The sequence below is a fragment of the Sus scrofa genome, chromosome 3 (assembly GCF_000003025.6).
Source record: "Sus scrofa isolate TJ Tabasco breed Duroc chromosome 3, Sscrofa11.1, whole genome shotgun sequence".
Taxonomy (NCBI): domain Eukaryota; kingdom Metazoa; phylum Chordata; class Mammalia; order Artiodactyla; family Suidae; genus Sus; species Sus scrofa.
Window position 1 is genome coordinate 13,855,024 of NC_010445.4, and position 18,011 is coordinate 13,873,034.

The 18,011-nt window shown below is 40.6% G+C and overlaps 1 protein-coding gene across 1 annotated transcript in view; it reads left to right on the top strand.

Annotated features, from left to right (window-relative positions):
• Window positions 1-18,011, top strand: part of AUTS2 (AUTS2, activator of transcription and developmental regulator) — a 1,228,927-nt gene that overhangs the window by 289,585 nt on the left and 921,331 nt on the right.

Genomic DNA, 18,011 nt, shown 5'->3' on the forward strand with positions numbered 1-18,011 from the left:
CCTGAGTAAGATTTATAGTTTCCAGGGAAGCTCAAATACTGTGGCGTGTGGGAGAGCAGCGGTGAAGAAATGAGTTTGCCTTTCGGTTCTTCCGTTGTCCTCCGTAGCCCATAATTCAGGACTGTCTTTGTGATCTGCTGATTGCATGAAAGTCTGGTAGCAAAGGCTTACTGGGCTGCTCAATAATTGGGTTTCAATGATCCACAAGGAAATACAGCTCTTGGCATTTGGAAGGGCTGCCTGTGGAAATCCCCACATGAGATAGATTAATATGAGAAACGAGGCTGTTGATAGCAGTTTTTCTGCGCAAATCCGGAGGCTTCAGTGCCTGCTGAGTTACCTGTGTCCTGGGTGCGTTTTGTTTGTTTTTGGTGGGACCTCTGGGTGGGATTGACTCTCACTTAAGGAAGCTGAGGGAGGGAGTGTAGTTCACAGAGCAGGTGCTGCTCATTAGAAGCTGAACAGGTAATTTCCAGTCTGCAGATGTTCCTCTGCAGAGGGAGACGGTCTGGGATCACCCAAGACGGTGGTGCCAAAACCTCCCACATTGTCAGACTTGTATCAGGAGCCTTATTCAACACGTTCCGGGCTCCTCCCTAGAACCTGATGAGTCAGAATTGCTAAGGGGGGAGGCACAGAAATCTGTAGTCTTAGAAACTTCCTATTTGTTAAATGGTCAAGCCAGTTTGGAATCATTCTTAGGAAGAAGCAAGAGTGTATTTTCGGTGATAATTTTTAGTTACAAATAAGATTTCGTGGTCAGTTTGGTGTCAGAGTCGAACCCGGTGGATTGACTCCTGAAAAAAATACCTGGAATGATGATGGATTTCAGTCTGGACTCAGGGAGCTCTCAGGGACGTGTTCCCAAACCTGATACATGGCATTTTTTCTGTGTCCTAAATTGAAATGCCAGTTTGGCGTTGTAATAGTTGTTATTAACATTTATCTAATGCATCGTACGTTATAGTCATTCAGTGAGGGAGTTGGTGTGGTATAATCCACAATTTTCACAACAACCCTGGGCAGTGGATGATATTAATGATTACTATACAGGTGGGAAAACTGGGGCTTAAAAAATAAAGTGCCTTGTCTGAGGCCACTTCACAGTGAGGGACAGAGCCAGGGTTGAGACCCAGATTTCTCTGCCTTGCTTCTCTTTCTCTGTATATTCTGCTTTCCTGGTTTGACATAAGGACTCCAGGTCATGGGATGCCGGGAGTGTACAAGTATTTTTAGAAACTCCAGGAGATGGTTTTCTCGGGGAAGTGATTGTGGTCATAGAAATGGCATAGGAAACCCCAAGGAGAAACAGGATAAGCTACAAAGAATGGAGAGCAGAGAAGGAGCGTGGGAAGTTGAAGGCAGCCACACTTAGATGAAGATTTAAAAAAAATTTTTTTGGTGGGGGCACAGAGAGTGGGGTGGGGGAGGAGGGGATAGGCTTTGTACAAGATAATATTCCGGGGCATCTGTGACTTCTAACTCAGGTCCCTCTGTGCCAGTTATGTGGGAAAAGTGATTATTCCCAGTGGAGAGAGGTTGCAGTGTGACCACCACCTTTCCTCAAGGTCCTCCGTCCCAACAGGGTGGGAGGAAGCATTCTTACTCTTTCAGGAAAGAAATTAATTTAATTCTGAGCCTACACAAAGCTGTGGTTCCTCATCCTTGACTCTCTTACTCCCAGCCCTGGTCTGACTTTTTTGTTCTTCTTCTTCAAAATTCTTCTCTCTGCTTTGTCCTCTGGTGAAAGAGTTTATGATCATAAAAGAAGGCTAGGACTTTTATGTCTCTAATTCGAGTAGCTTTTTGGTCTTAATGATCAACCTTCTGGTACTAATGGGTATGTGAAATCAAAGCTTTCCTTGTTTTAGGGGACATATTTGAAAAGCAATTAGTATGACTCACTTTTTACGAATCACGGAGAAGGAAAGAATGAATTGGATCTTTGGCCTGTGTAAAAGTTTTAAAAACAAATGGTGTTTTCTTATCTTCAGTGTTAATGCCAGAATACACTATCTAATTCAAGTGTTATTTTTTCCAATAGGAAGAGAGACAGACGTTGATAATTGAGGATAGAGCTTTTCATTTATAATTTTACTCGCATCCCGTGTGCTATTGAAACCGTGTTGCTACACATCTGGAAAATGAGAGGTTTGGACTAGAAGGTTTCTCAGTTCTGTCATTCTTAAGGTTTTTGAATAACACACAGATGCATTGTGTTGCCGAAAAGGAACCGTGTTTCTGTAAAGGAAGTGTGCAGGTCATTTAGTTTTGGAGTCTGTAACTAGTTGGCCCTGTGAAGACGTTAAAGGAGAGGAGTGAGACGCCTTCCTGGGATGTCAGCCCATACAAGTGCCATCTGTTGTGTGATCCTTGGTTTTAAAAGGTGACACACAGGGTGTGTTTAATGGTTACAGGCGCTGTTCCACCACTTGAGCTAAGCATATCTGAAATTGCTTTCCTATCATTCCAGATGCCTGTACACATTAAAATAACTCCCCACCCCCGGCCCCGCCGTCTTTGCCTCTTACTAGATAAAGCAACTGAATCTTAACCGTCTTAGCTGGAAGGGAACCTCAAGATGAGAATGGGCCTTGAGAAGAATTTCTAAACAAATGGATTGTTGTAGTGCCTCTCATTGAGGGAGTTATAATTGGAAAAACTACAGATGAAAGAGGGCAGTAGGAGGTGAGAATTTAGTCTTTATTTTTGACTCGGTGAGAGTGGATTAGGTTTGTATCTTATTAGGAATTGTTACTCCTTAAGCAGGCAACTTAATGCATAGCTTTTCTGTAACTATGGGAGGATGTTACTCCTTCATGGAGAGAAAATAATAGGTTTTTTTTTTTTTTTTCCCTGAAACTTCATTGAAGGCAACTAATCCTTTTATTGCGAGAGTGCAATTACATACTTTTATAAGAGAGACATGTAATTCTAAGACCAGACTGCTTTCTCCTTCTCTCGCTGATTATAAAACTTCAGTTCTCATAATGTTTTTTCATACTGTTAAAAAAAAAACCTTTTTAATGAGCACTTAACTACCCCACATGGAACTTACTTGTTGGATTATGTTTTGAAGCATAAATACACATGGATTTAGAAGATACTGAGCTGGCATCTGTCTTGTAAAATGGTTCCTTTTTTATGTGGAAGATTGGAACTCTCTTAATTTCCAAAGGGGTTTTAAAAAGTGAAGAAAGAAACCAGTTAACTGTTATACAAAAGTGTACATGTCTTTCTGACTCCCCTATGCTTGCGGTTTCCTACACAGACCTCTTTGCCCATGATGTAAGTACTCAGGCATCATATAAAGAAGGTTTGGCCCTTATTAATAGGGATATAGTAGGGTTTTTTTTCCTTCTTTGACTTGGGAGTGGGAAAATCAAAATACAGAGCAGTAGGTCCTCTGAATAAGGATCTTTACTCTCTAATTGGGAAACTACTGAAGAACACAATGAAATCACCTGCTGCCAAACCTTTTAGCCAAGTCTTAACTCCCTCAGATGCATTTTGGGAAAACTTAACTCCTCTGAGGGCCGTGAGTTTAATCTTCTTTCAGTATGTCTAACTTCTAGACCACAGGGGATGCTTAAAATTTTAGTACTTTGTCGTTGAAAACTCTGAGAGCAGAGGGTTTTAAAAATAGAGAAATGATGAGGAAAAGTTGATGAGAGTTCAGAGAACTCTCAGATTGGGCTCTGAGTGGCTATTTCTAAATCTCCATTTAGTCCATTAGTCTGTCCTTTCTCTCTCTAGTATAAACCAACCAGAGGAAAAAGGCTTAAGTGAACGAGGAGGAATTTTTAGGTTATATGAATTCTTCTAAACAACAGCAGGACGGATCATCAAAATAAACCTCAGAATCTCCCTCCTAACTGAATTTTAGGTGCCAAAAGCCCTTCATCCAAGGGCAGAATTTCCCAGAGAGAGCCATCCTGTTGAGATTGCCGTTTGAGAGGCAAATAAAGGAACTTGGGAATATTTCAGGAGCCCAGCAGCTGACGAGAATGGCTTATGTGGTTTAAAAATCTTCATACAAGTTGATCTGGGTAGCTATTGCTTGTAAAGAATGGAAATTTGCTCCTCTCTCTGAAAATCTAGTATGAGTCAAATGTGGTGGTAGATCTGTAGCTGACCTTGTAGATTCCAGCGGTGTGTACTGATCTGTAGGAAGAGAAAGGATTGATCTCAGTGCCAAGTCTTCAGACGTAGAGCTGTTGTTTAAACCTTTGTAGGGTGGCTGAGTCCGGGTTTTGGGTATGGGCATTGCATGTTTGCCTTACTTGAGTAAGTGGTTGTGTTGGTAAAGGGCCCAGGTGGTTGAGCCACTAGCTGACCTTGCATCCATCCTGATGAAGCAGCATGTCTTGTACATGCTCTTGTCCTTAGCGGTTACTACCACAGGGGACACTTTATTTCAGTGGGACTCACTCAGATCGTCAGAGGACTCTTTGGTAACATTTGTTATGGGTAGAAATTGACTTGCAAAGGAGGATTTATAATGGAAAACTTTGATTAAACAGATCCAGTTCAAGTCACATTGCCGAAGACCTGCTAATTAGTTTTGGGTGGAAATCCAGGCTGAAATCACACAGGTATTTATCCACTTTGTCTCTAGAGCCTACAGGTTTCTGGAAATCAAGAGCATTTGAAGCACTAATGTAATTAGGCATTATAGTAATTTAAAGGCATGAACTTGGCTAGGTGCTCTTTCATAAATATATTTGTTATAATGGCTAAATGCCTGAAGGTGTATTGAGCTTGTATCAAGAAATGTGAGCTGAGTTAAATCATTTTTACTTCGTACTTCAGAGTTTCAAGTTTAATATATTAACTGAGATTTCATTTGCTTTTCAGAAATTATGTAGTCATGTGAATGTTACAAACCGAGATAGTAAATAAAATTATTTTTCCACCTGATGCATTTAAGTTGCACACTGCTTTTTCCCTTTGCCCACACTATAGAAATAAGAATAAAAGCATGTAAGAAAAAACTGGGAATGGGGGTGGGGTGAAATTGGCTCTTGGAATCTTGATTGACTTGAAATAAGAACAAGAAGACAGCTGTAAACATCTGGTTATTGAGGAACCTCCAACCTAGGCTTGTCTCTTTTCAGAATTAATTGTGTGTTGTACTAGTGGTATTTGTTTGGTATTGGGAAACCTGGGATTAATATAATAACAACTTGTATAAAGTGTTTTTTTTTTTAACTTGAGCATTTAGAAGCCGTGATATCTTGTGAGTTCTGGAGTTCTTATTTTGTGTCTTTTGACTCCTTACATTGTTGTCTGGCATAAATTCCATCAGCCCTGAATGTTGGTAAGAGTGAGCATAAACATCACGTGACTTCAGTGAGCGAGATGCTGGGAATGAAGTGGCCAGTAATAAATTTTATCTCAAGTGATATATGTAACTTTTAATTAAAATTTAGTAAAAATTGACTGAAAAAGGACATGGCACATTGACTACCACTTCATAAAATAAAACCCACAGAGAGAATATAGGCTGAATTGGAAAAGGATCTGCAATTAAAAGAATAGGTAGTAGGGAGTTCCCATCGTGGCTCAGTGGTTAACAAATCCGACTAGGAACTATAAGGTTGCGGGTTCGATCCCTGGCCTTGCTCAGTGGGTTAAGAATCCGGTGTTGCTGTGACCTGTGGTGTAGGTTGCAGACAAGGCTTGGATCCCGAGTTGCTGTGGCTCTGGTGTAGGCTGGTGGCTACAGATCCGATTGGACCCCTAGCCTGGGAACCTCCATATGCTGCAGGAGCGGCCCAAGAAATAGCAAAAAGACAAAAAAAAAAAAAAAAAAAAAAAAGAATGGGTAGTAACTCAGCTTGAGCGAGGTTGAGACCTGTTAAACTCGGGTCATAAAATAGTGACATTCACTGATCCCAAAGTAAGAATGTGTTCTATGTATGTCTCGTGGAACTTTATGTAAGGCCATTTAAATATCCTGTATATTGTTAGAAGAGTAAAATGCGTGGTGACAGAAAGGACTCTTAACTCTGCGTACTGTAAATTCCTACAGTACTGGTGACTGAAGGGTGAGGGGGAGAGTGTTTGTTTCTTTACAAGATGTAGCCACTACATTTTTGATAGTTGATGAGACTAGATAAAACTCCCTCTCTTTCTGTATATTAAAACTGCATTTCTGTGTTAATGTAATGGTACATTTTCCCTTTTCTAATGATACAGTGTTATCTGGGTGTGGCCAGATCTTAGCTACAGAGCTGAAACAAGCCTCCATGTATTCTGCATTCTAATCTCTGGCTCCAGCAGCCGCATCTCCACACAAGTCTGTACATGACAGGTAATGAGTGGGAGGTGGGAGTGGGTGGGTGGCTGCGTGATTTGCGGTGGTGTTGGTGAACAGATGGTTGTGATAGCCACGTGTTGCGAGATTCCCGTGGGAGTCGATGGTGGTGACAGGCGAGTCACAATGTGCTATTTACAGTTTGGGTTTGCAGTCTTTCAGTGACATCTGAATGCTCTTTAGCAACTGCTTTCATTACTGCCTTTCGAGGAGCTGCTAATTGAAAATGAAATTGTGGGTGGGCTTTAAGGCATGCCCAGGCAACGCTGTGTGGTAAATGTTACTTGAGAACGGTTGGGTATCTTAATGCCCAATTTGTAATTCTTTTTTCTAAGGAGGAAAAGCTAACAGTGCGTTGGAAGATTCAGGCTGTGCACAGAGGCAGAGCCGAATGTCTCATCCTGCCCAGAGAGCCAAATGTGTACTCACTGGGCTGGAAACCATGCCATCTGCCCAGGGCTCACCTTTGTATGGTTCTCTTTAAATGTGTATAACCATGTAAGGTTCTTATTTTAAATCCACTAACATCTTGTAGTCATTGCCATTAGTTTTTTGTAGGACATCATTCTTCTTTCTTCCTCTGCTGTATAGTTACTGTGCAGGTGAAAATGATATCTAATCTTCTGAACTTTGAGGTGTTATATTCAACATCTTGCATACAGCTTTTGTTCCTGATAAACCTTTTCCTGTGGTGCAATTCTGTTGAAGGCAATTGGGGCCTCCAGGCACAATGAGGGAAGAGGGAGATGGAGGGTTTGATTGGACTTGGACAGTGGATAATGTTCCTGATCTCTTCTGGTTGCCTCCAGCTGCAGGATTGTCATTTGGAACTCATCTTCAGAGTTGTTAGTGGAAGCATCAGTAGCGTTTCTGAAATGGTAGCTTTTGTAAGTGTTTATATGTCGAACTGTTTTATTGCCCATTCTCAAAATAGCTTTGCACGGAGAAATCTTGTGCTGAACAAGGAATGACCTCCCTCTTGGAAGTGCTGTTAGCTCTCTTTTTAATTAAATATGAAGATAGATACAACATTACTGCATCCTTTTCAGCTTTCCCTTGAACATTTCAGTGAATACTGCGGGACAAAACCGTCTTGAATTATATGCCTTGTTTGACTAGGACTGCTACGTGCTTTTAGAGGGTCCCTGGGGGTTGAGGGGACCTGACGACACACCCCTTGCTGTACTTAACCCTCAGTTCCATGCTTTGCCACAGGAACCCGACTGTTTTAATGCACCTGAGTCACTGCTGGGTCCCAGTGATGTTTAAAAGAACCTATTCGGGTATTTAAATGAATTCCGGGGCATTTGTTTCTTCATGTAAGCAGTGATGATTTTATACTAAGCAGGTAGAACAAAGTTCTTAGAGGAGCTCAGGGGTGTAATGTGTCCTCATACTAGTGTTCACACACACACACACACACACACACACAACACACAGGAGTAGAAACCAAAATGGCTCACAAACTCAGGCAAGTCCTGTATAGGCCTGCTTGGTGTCATTCAGCAGGGCTGATGCAGTCTGCCGTCGGGGTGGCGGAAACACTTGACCTGCATTCATTGATCACGTCCCTACAGAAGCTGCCACTTCTCCTGTGCGTCTGCCTGTAGTGACACTGTTGTAGCAGGTCATTCTGTGACCACTGTACATCTGCGATTGCTCAGAAAACGCTGGTGTTATACAGTTTGAAATCACGTGGTACAAAGCTAGATGGTCCTAACTCCCAGTGATGGTTCTGAGTGGCAGAGATTGGATATAATTAGATTGAGAAGCATTTAGCTGCATTTCATGGATGGGAACATCCAGAATAATGTTTCTCAAGGGGTGGTCTTTGAACCACCTATGCCAGAACAACTCTGGGGCTTTTGTTAACATGCAGATTTCTAGGCATCACCTCCATCTGGTGGGACCACAGTCCCGGGGGTGGGGAATCAGAGGGTGACACCAAGTTCCTTAAGCAGCTCCGATGCAGGCGTTTCAAGAGTCATACTTTCAGTAAAATGAATCACATCCTTCTTCTTCTTCTCCTTCTTATTACTGTTATTATTTTTTGTCTTTTGTCTTTTTAGGGCTGCACCCGCAGCATATGGAGGTTTCCAGGCTAGGGATCTAATCGGAGCTGTTGCTGCTGGCCTACACCACAGCCACAGCAACACCAGATCCAAGCCGTGTCTGCGACCTACACCACAGCTCACAGCAACGTCAGATCTTTAACCCACTGAGCAAGGCCAGGGATCGAACCCTCAACCTCGTGGTTCCTAGTCGGATTTGTTTCTGCTGCACTAAGATGGGAACTCCAATTATTGTTGTTATTATTGTAAGAAAAGAGAAAGGGAATATTACTGTGCAATTCGAAAAACTTGTAACAAGTTTTAATGTGTTTGAACTATATCCTGTTTGAAATAATTTTATCAATACTAGGACCATATTCTCCTTCTGTATATTTACCAATTGAGTTATTTTTCAAAATGTTATTGGAAAAAAGAGAAATGTTTCTTCCAAATGCCACAGACATTACAAAAAGTAATGTTTTCAAAGTGGCAGCTTTTTGATAGTTTGCTAGAATGTAGGCTCAGTTGATTAATTCTGTTATATTTGTCTCTCCTTTAACCTCCCAGCTCCCTCAAATAATATGGCTTTTTATATACCTGCTAACTGATGTTCTTTCATTTACTGTTTCTTTTATTTCCCTCTCATTACTTTCTTCTTTTAGCAACACAGTGGTATTGTGCTCTTCGGGTTTATAAGTTTTATGAACCCTCTATATTATAAAAATTGGTGGTATTCAGTGGCAGTATGGGGGGGCAGGTGCAAATGAAATCTGAAAATACTGCCTATGTATTAGGTGAGCCTGAAGAACATTAACTGTTTTCTTCATTAGTAAGAAAGCTCCAACATAATAAAATGTTATACTTGAATTTATGGTTTAGGGTCCATAAATTAAAAAGGAAATATTTTCCTTTTAAAACCAAACAGAACAAAAGCCCTCAGAAGATGTTTTGTTTAAGTAGTAAAACCTATACTTTACAATTTAACAGTTGCCTGAGGTGTGTCAACAGTGGGTAGCATTTGTTTTTAATGCATTGCTATGAGACCAGAAATGCTATTCCCCTGGAGACTACCGCAAAATGATCCCCTGAACAGTTGCTAATGAAATCATCACACTGTATGAATAAGACTATTAATAACAAGTTTTGATGGAAAAAATACTATCATCACATCTCCCTAAGAAATAATCAGAATGATGGAAAAGCCCTTGCCTTTCTGATGAAATATGAAACTGGGTAGTGGGTCCAGCTCCCATGGCTAGAAGGCTGAATGGTACTTTCTGGAAGTTAAGCAGCCCATTTGCATAATTTATCTTCACCTGCCTCCTTCCTCCTCCTATTAAAACTCTGCATCTTTATTTCTCAAATGAGTATGAGGAGGATTAGGGCAGGTTATCGAGGGGCTCTGATGGTGTCGCTGCATGCGAAGGAGGGTGTATTAGAATCACTTAGGGAATGAGTCGAGGCCTGCTGCCTCCTTGGTTCTCCAGGTTGAGCGAGGAGGCCAGTCGACATAACCAGAGTATTGAAAGAGAAGGCTATTGAATTTAAAAAACCTTTCTCTGGTGATTCTGACCCAGCTCTTTGCTTCCTCTTAGACCTGGCAGCCCATCTTTCTTCTTCCTTTTCTGTCTTGGAGCTTGCCTTCAGGCTAGACGTTCAGTTTTTTGGCTTTCATCTCACGCTCTCCTTCTCTCCAAAGTCTCTTGCTTGCTTCTTGACCCCATCAGGATTGCATGGGAAACCACTAAATGTATTTGCTCTCAATGCTACAAAATGCTTTTGCCACCAGGTTCCTTGCTTCCTTGGCCATGCTGGTCCTTGTCCCTCACCATTTATACTGATCATCTCACCTGGGTTCTTAGCATAGCTCAGCATTGTTTTGCTCGTTGCTGTTGTACTCTTGTTAAAAAAATTTCAGTGACCTTCGTAGCCACTGCAAATAAAATCAAAGCCCCCTTGGTGTAGGACCTTTTACGATGTCCCAAGGTTGCTCCCGCATAACTTTCCAGCTGTGTGTCACACTCCCTGCCCACCATAAACACCAAGCTGTGGCTACAGTTGCTGTATTTGCACAGAGCCTGTGCTTTCTCCACATGACTTTGCTTGGGCTTATGCTGTTCCCTTCCTTTGGAACGGCCTTCTTCAGTAGTTGTGTTTGTCTTGCAATAACTACTTCAACTCTACTTCTTTGTGGATGCTTTTATGATCTTTTCCCTCAGAATGAATTGTTATTTTCTTCAGAACTCCCATGATCCTTTGTTTATAACTAGGGTGACCCCCAAATTTATCACCTAATGTAGGACATTTCTGAGAGTGAAAGGGGGCACTATTAATAATTACCTTGGAACAATTAGCATAAATTTTGACTTCCTGAAAACTAGGATATATGGTCCCCCTATTTGTAATTCACTCTTGAGCCTTTTCATTTTGTACCCTGTTTTGTTTTTATTTTTATTTGATTGGCTGCACCTGTGGCATGCAGAAGTTCCCGGACCAGGAATCAACCCACGCCATAGCAGTGATGATGCTGGACCCCTCAACCCCCTGAGCCACCAGGGAATGAATACCTGTGCCCTGTTTCATGGTTGGCTGTATACATGCTCTTCTCCCCACCTAAAGTCAAGCTATCTGAGGACATTACTCTGTCACATAAAAGGGGCCTAGGCTTGTGTTGCATGTGGAGGAGTAAAACCCTTGAAACCTGTGCCAAGGCTATCGATGCCTTGAAAAACTGAGATACCTTCCACGTTTCCCACTTCCATTTTTAAGCCTTTGCAATCCATTCTCTATACTGCAACTAGGTGGAGGCTTTTTAAAAAACATACATTTGATCATATTACTCCCAGTTATGAATCCACTTGGCTTCTCAGTGTCTTCTAATTAAAAGTCAGACTCCTACGAGCTCTAGCGCTCGCTCTCCAGCTCTCTGTTTCTTCAGCTTCACCTCAGGTTTCCCTCTCTTACTCCCTGATTCCTGCCCCTCTGTCTCAGGGTCTGTCTTCAGTCCTTTTTCCTTTGCACCCACCTTTTTAGTTCCCTAATGCTTCACACAATTTATAATTACGGTCGTTTCTTCTCTGTATCCTTTCTGCCCCTTCTGCTAGGCTCCAGTCTCTGCTGAAGCAAAGTATCCATAGCCATTATCTCCACCACAGTGTTTGTAGCACACTGCCTGGCACAGAGAAGAAGGTGCTTCCTAAGTTAAAAGTCGAATGATTGGAGGTTGCAATGATAATTATTCTTTTAATTGATGACACTGCTAATTGCACGCTCTTGTTGCATTCCAAATTTAATTGCCTACAGGAGGGGAAAAAAAAAAAACAGTATAATATGACTTTTGTTTCCCCTCTCTGGGGAAATGAATGTAAAATGAGATACTGATGATCAGCACATTCACACAGGCAAAAATTTAATCCAAGAAATCACTGCCCTTCTGGTGGATGGAGTCTACTGTTCTCCCATAGAATGTATCAGCAGTCTGTTGACCCAGTGTCCTGGCCATCAGTCCAGTAAAACTGCTAGTGCAGCCAGGAAAAGCTGGCTCAGGGAAACTTCAGCCTTCCATTTTTCAGAGATAATCCAAAAGAGATTAGACAAGCAGCAGAGACAGAGGGGATGGTGTGTGGGATGGAGGTGGAATTTACTGAGTACTCTTTTACATGCAAATATTTTGTGTGGGGTTCTCTCTTTTTTTTTTTTAACCATAAAAATAGAAACTGTTTTTAATATCAAATCATGAATAGTAGGTCTTTGCTCTGTAAGATCATATCCCATATACCCTCTGTCTAAAATATTTTGACTTCAGAAGATACTTTAGGGTCTGATGTTATTTCCTTTTTAAGTGGCCTAAGTAATTCATTCTGCCCATAGTTGCTCTTTCAGCAAACCTTGAGGATTCTTTGTGTGCAAATGTTACATAAGAGACTCTGACCTAACAGAAAGGATGTATAACCACGGTTAACTCTGCCCTTGACGTGTTCACAGCTTGGTAGAGCCGTCCTGACCTCGTGGAGAACTCTCAACCTTCTCCACCTTAAGCGAGGCTGAGACTGGTGCATTGAGTGCAGTCAAAGGGAGATGCAATTGAGCATCTCTTGGAGAGTGAAAACCTTCAGGCATATATACTGAAGTTCTTTAAAATTGTTTCTTTCTCACCGTGCCATTCCCCTCTGCCTTATAAAGAAATGCTTAAGAATAATGCTCTATCTCACTGAAGTCATCAGTAAATGTTGGAAACGGTGCTGTTTATCAAGTCTCTTGGGTTCTTGGTTTTACAAATAAAGGCTTTGGCATGCTCACATTTTCACTTCAGGTGCAATTTACTAGGCATTACCTGGCTTAGTAATTTTATTAAAATCTTAATGGCTGGGCAGTGTTTTCAGAAATGGCCATGTTTCTAACACGGACCACAAAAATAGATATATTGTCTAGGAATAGATTTGCTGCGGATATAAACCATCTCTTGCTTTTGGAACTGTTGGTATGGGGAAGTCATATTTCTGTCCAGAGATGAAGCTTTTAATGCTAATTTTCACAAAACAAAACAAAAATATCTGTCACTTTGTCTGTCTGTCTTTCTTTCTTCTTTCTTTCTTTTTTTTGTCTTCTTAGGGCTATACCCACGGCATATGGAAGTTTCTAGGCTGGGGGTTGAATTGGAACTGTAGCTGCAGGCCTAGTCACAGCCACAGCAATGCCAGATCTGAGCCTCTTCTGCAACCTACTCTGCAGCTCCCAGCCAGTGCCAGATCCTTAATCCACTGAGCAAAGCCAGGGATCAAACTCGCATCTTCATGGATACTAGTTGGGTTTGTTACTGCTGAGCCACAACAGGAACTCCTGTCGTTTCTTTTTACTGGAGGTAGACAATTTTTAAATGCAAATAGAACTTCAGGTATTCTTAAATATATGAAAGGAATATTTGTATAGATATATAGGCCTCAAATTTATAGTGAAAATACCCCTGGGAGATTGAACAATTAATGATTCCTGGAGTAGATTATGGAGCAGTTGGAAATGTACTAAGTAGAAGTTATTTTTTTCTTCTAGAAGATACTTTGTAAGTTGCTTTTTTTGTTTTTGAAAATACTTTCTTTTTTTGTGTGTGTGTGTTTATAGGGCCATACCCACAGCATATGAGGTTCCTAAGCTAGGGGTTAAATTGGAGCTACACCTGCCAGCCTACACCACAGCCACAGCGAGGCAGGATCCAAGCCGCATTTGTGACCTACACCACAGCTCATGGCAACACCGGATCCTTAACCCACTGAGCAAGGCCAGGGATCAAACCTGTGTCCTCATGGATACTAGTCACATTCATTTCCGCTGAGCCACAATGGGATCTTCCTGGAAATACTTTCTTAGAAAGTTTTAGAAATAGTGGTTTCCTAGTGAATTTCTCAAAAAAAATATAAAGTGTACTTCCCCTCTCACACTGCTCACTTTGTCTTGGTGTCCATTCATTAAATAGTTATTGATTATGGGCAGACATAATTTTAGTTGCATATAGCAAACAAAATGACAAATGTCTCTGTCTTGGAGGAAGTTACATTCTGGTGGATTCAATATTTTTAGCTGCAAATTCCATTTAAATGTCTAACCCAGACCTTTCTTCTAAGCTTCCAGGTTCATAAACTCAGGTGCATTATCACTTTTTTTCTTCCACCTGGATCATTCTTAAGCATTTCAAATTCAACATGTTTTGCATTGAACTCTACAATAATTGTCCTAAATTTGCTCTTCCTCTTCCATTTCCTCCCTTAGTTAATGCGCATACCATCTGCTAAACTCCAACCAATAAATCTGCTTGTGCCAGAAACCTGGAAATCAGGCTCTCCTTCCATTCACTCCTCATATCCGCATGTCTTCTAGATTTATGTCCTATGTGTTTCTCATCTGCCCCTCTGCATTTCCCACTTTCCACCCTGCCTGCCAGTGCATTGGTTCAGGTCCTCCTTTTCGTGGCTCTATCAGTAGTTTCTTTTCTGGCTTCTCAGCCTCTCACCTCACCATTCTTCAGTCCATCCTCCAAATTCCTTCTTTTGTAATCTGGACAACATACACATTGAATCGTGTACTTGCTCAAAGAGTTTCCATTGGTGTGACTTTATTTACAGACCAAAGCAAAACTTCTTTGTATGGTGTAGAATGGCACACGTTTTTATGCCTTTAAGAACTTTCTCTTGGTGTGCTCTGACCCCAGTAGGCATTCCTATGGGGCCATCAGCCTTATCTGTTTCCTGAAATGTCTTCTGCCATGTACCCCCACAGATCTGAGTTCGCATTGCCTTAATGAGTCTGAGTTACATGTGAGAAACACAGTCCTGCGAAGTCAGTTAGAACAGTGTATATTTTGAAAGGATACATTTTTAATTGAGATTTTTTTCAATTAGGTAGAATTTAATGTGGTATTGGAAAAGTAAAATGAAAAATTTTAGGGGACTATGGAACATATTTTAGGGGGAAATAGTCCAAAGGCATTAAAACGAGGAATCTTTTTTCATGGTGGTCACTGCCGGATGCTTGTATCGGGGTGAGTTGGGGATGACAGAAGCCTTTGGTTAATGGACGTGTTTTTCAGGCTTAGCAGAGGTATGTGTAGGATCACCTGTACTGAGAACTCTTTGGAAGGTTTTCATCTCTAGAAGAGGCAGCTGTGCTTCTGTATGAGTGAGTTCTTCAGGGGCTCAAACCAAGGAACATTAGACATCATTTGTGCCTTTTTATTTTTCTAAATTAATACTGAAATGAAAGCTTTTATAGATACAAGGGCATTTCTGTTGCCAATCAGTTGTATAAACTTGGCGAGAATTTAAAATATGTGATTTATGTTGGCTTATTTTAAGATAATGAACAAGTGACTACAAATGTGCTGAAAGGTTTATTTGAAGTAAACACAGTATTGTAGCTCCCCTGGCGTAATTATTCCTTTTTTTTTTTTTTTTTTTTTTTTCTTGGTGAGTCAAAGGCACAAACCCAGGATAATCACAATGTGAGGGGTAAGTTTGTAGGAAACAGCACTTTGAGCTGGGATCCTAGGATTTTAATTTTGGGCTCATTTACTTGCTCCAGCTTCCATGTTCTGTTTTGTAAAGCTTTGTTAGAAACACATTTCTTTTTTTATCTCCCCAATACACTATTTTTTTTTCTACTGTACAGCATGGTGACCCAGTTACACATACATGTACACATTCTTTTTTCTCATGTTATCATCCTTCATTATAAGGGACTAGACATAGTTCCCAGTGCTACACAGCAGGATCTCATTGCTCATCTATTCCAAAGGCAATTGCCTGCATCTATGAACCCCAAGATGCATTTCTTAAGCAACCTCTTGTCTTTATTATTTCTTACCAAAGTTGTAATATTCCAGATCAACAGTTTTTAAGATTTTTTTTTTTTAATGTAACAGATGAATTGTTTTACCAGAATGAAGCAGTCATTTCAAAAAAAGCTCTACTTTCCTACCCCTTTCAACATTCCTTCTAAAAGGCTGCTCTTGGAGGTAGAAATACAACTGTTGAGAAGTCTGTGATAAGGCATATGTCCCTCTTTCAATCCTAAGGTTGGGTGCGTCACTGTTCTTGTACGTATCAGTCTAGCTCATCTTCTTTCCTCCACAAGCAGGTAAGAGGAAAGATGTAAAATTGATTGGGCTGTGATTTGGAGAATGGGAAACAACCAGAAAGTCTATTTGAACACTTTTCCAGTAGACAGACCCACTTCTACCCTTTTTCTTTATTGGTTCAGACAATACGAAATACTGTGTTGATAGGTAGGTAATTGAGGACACATGGTGGCTATTGAGATGAGAAATGCTTTTTAGGCTCTTCTCTCAACAATTACGGGAATCTTCATTCAGGGCAGTAAAATTGTTCCTCCTGCCTGTTACGTGTAGGCAGCTGGAAGAAGAAGAAGCTGTCTTCACATTGTCAGTGGCCATGACTTTCAACCCACTCAACAGATGTATTTTAAGAACCACAGCTAATTAGAAGGAAAGAGGGCAGTTTTGTTGTGAATATATTCAGTAAAGAATAGGCTGTCAGTGTTTGCTGTTGTGTTGTTCAGACTATATGAATACGTTATTGGAGAAAATACCTGCGAATCAGGAGTCTCCAGTTAGAGATTCTGTCTTGCTATTGAAACATTGTTCACTGAGTTATTGACCATCTTTGACTCTCAGTTTTTATGGTTGAACAGTAATGCAAATAATGTCTACCCCTAACGCTGGGAAGCTGTGATATGTGTGAAGTTATACGTGTGGGAACACTTAAAATTTCCTTTTTTAAAAAAAAGTGTTATGAAGTAGATTTTAAAAATCACAATTTACCTGGACCTTGATAGAAATAATATAGTTTAGATGAATCTGCACTTAAATATGTAATGTAAAAAGAACAGCACCTCACAATTTCTGCTTTGCAATAATGCCTCACTTTGGTTAAAATCATGATGTGCATATGGTTATTAGACTACTCTAGATCCCAATGGATACATTAGATTGAAAACCCTTGAATGGAGTGGACTCAAGAATACTGTTTTGAGCAAATGATAAAAGCCTTTTGCTGAGAAGAGATTAGAAATGAGAAGACATCTTTGTTTAGGGGCCATACCTGTTGGCAGCTTTCTGAGAATTATAATTTTAGATCTTTCCAGTTGAAATCATGGAAATCTGCTTCTTTTGAATAATTCATGGTGAAGGAATGCAATGAACTTCTTTTTTTTTAAAACTTTTTTTATTGTTATTTCCCCAATACAGTTGTTTTTTTCTGCTGTACAGCATGGTGACCCAGCTACACATACATGTATACATTGCTTTTTCTCCCATTATCATGCTTCATCATAAGTGACCAGACATAGTTCTCAGTGCTACACAGCTGGAGCTCATTGCTAAACTGGTCCAAAAGCAATAGTTTGCATCCGTTAACCCCAAGCTCCCAATCCCTCCCACTCCCTCCCCCTCCCCTTCCCCCACACTCGCACCATGCATGAAAATAAACTTAAAATGGCTTAAAGACTTAAAGATAAGACAAGACACCATCAAACTCCTGGAAGAGACCATAGGCAAAACATTCTCTGACATCAACCTTACACATGTTTTCTCAGGTCAGTCTCCCAAAGCAACAGAAATAAAAGCAAAAATAAACCAATGGGACCTAATCAAACTGACAAGCTTTTGCATAGCAAAGGAAACCAAAAAGAAACCAAAAAGACAATTTACAGAGTGGGAGAAAATAGTTTCAAATGATGCAGCTGACAGTCAGGGCTTAATCTCTAAAATATACAAGCAACTTACACAACTCAACAGCAAAAACGCCAACAACTCAATTGAAAAATGGGCAAAAGACCTGAATAAACATTTCTCCAAGGAAGATATACAGATGGCCAATACGCACATGAAAAATTGCTCAACATCCCTGATTATTGGAGAAATGAACTTATTTCTTAATTTTACTTTTTTAACCACAAACGCATGTTCTTGGACATGTCAGGTTTTGGTTTGGGTTTTTGATTTCACAGAAAGCAAATTTGGGGGCAGGTGTCTTAATTCTTCTGGCTTTGGTAAAATTTCCCCTGTACCGCCTCTCGACAGAGTGAATTGAAATTTGTAGGAAACAATGTCATCTCACTTCAGTCTTTTGGCT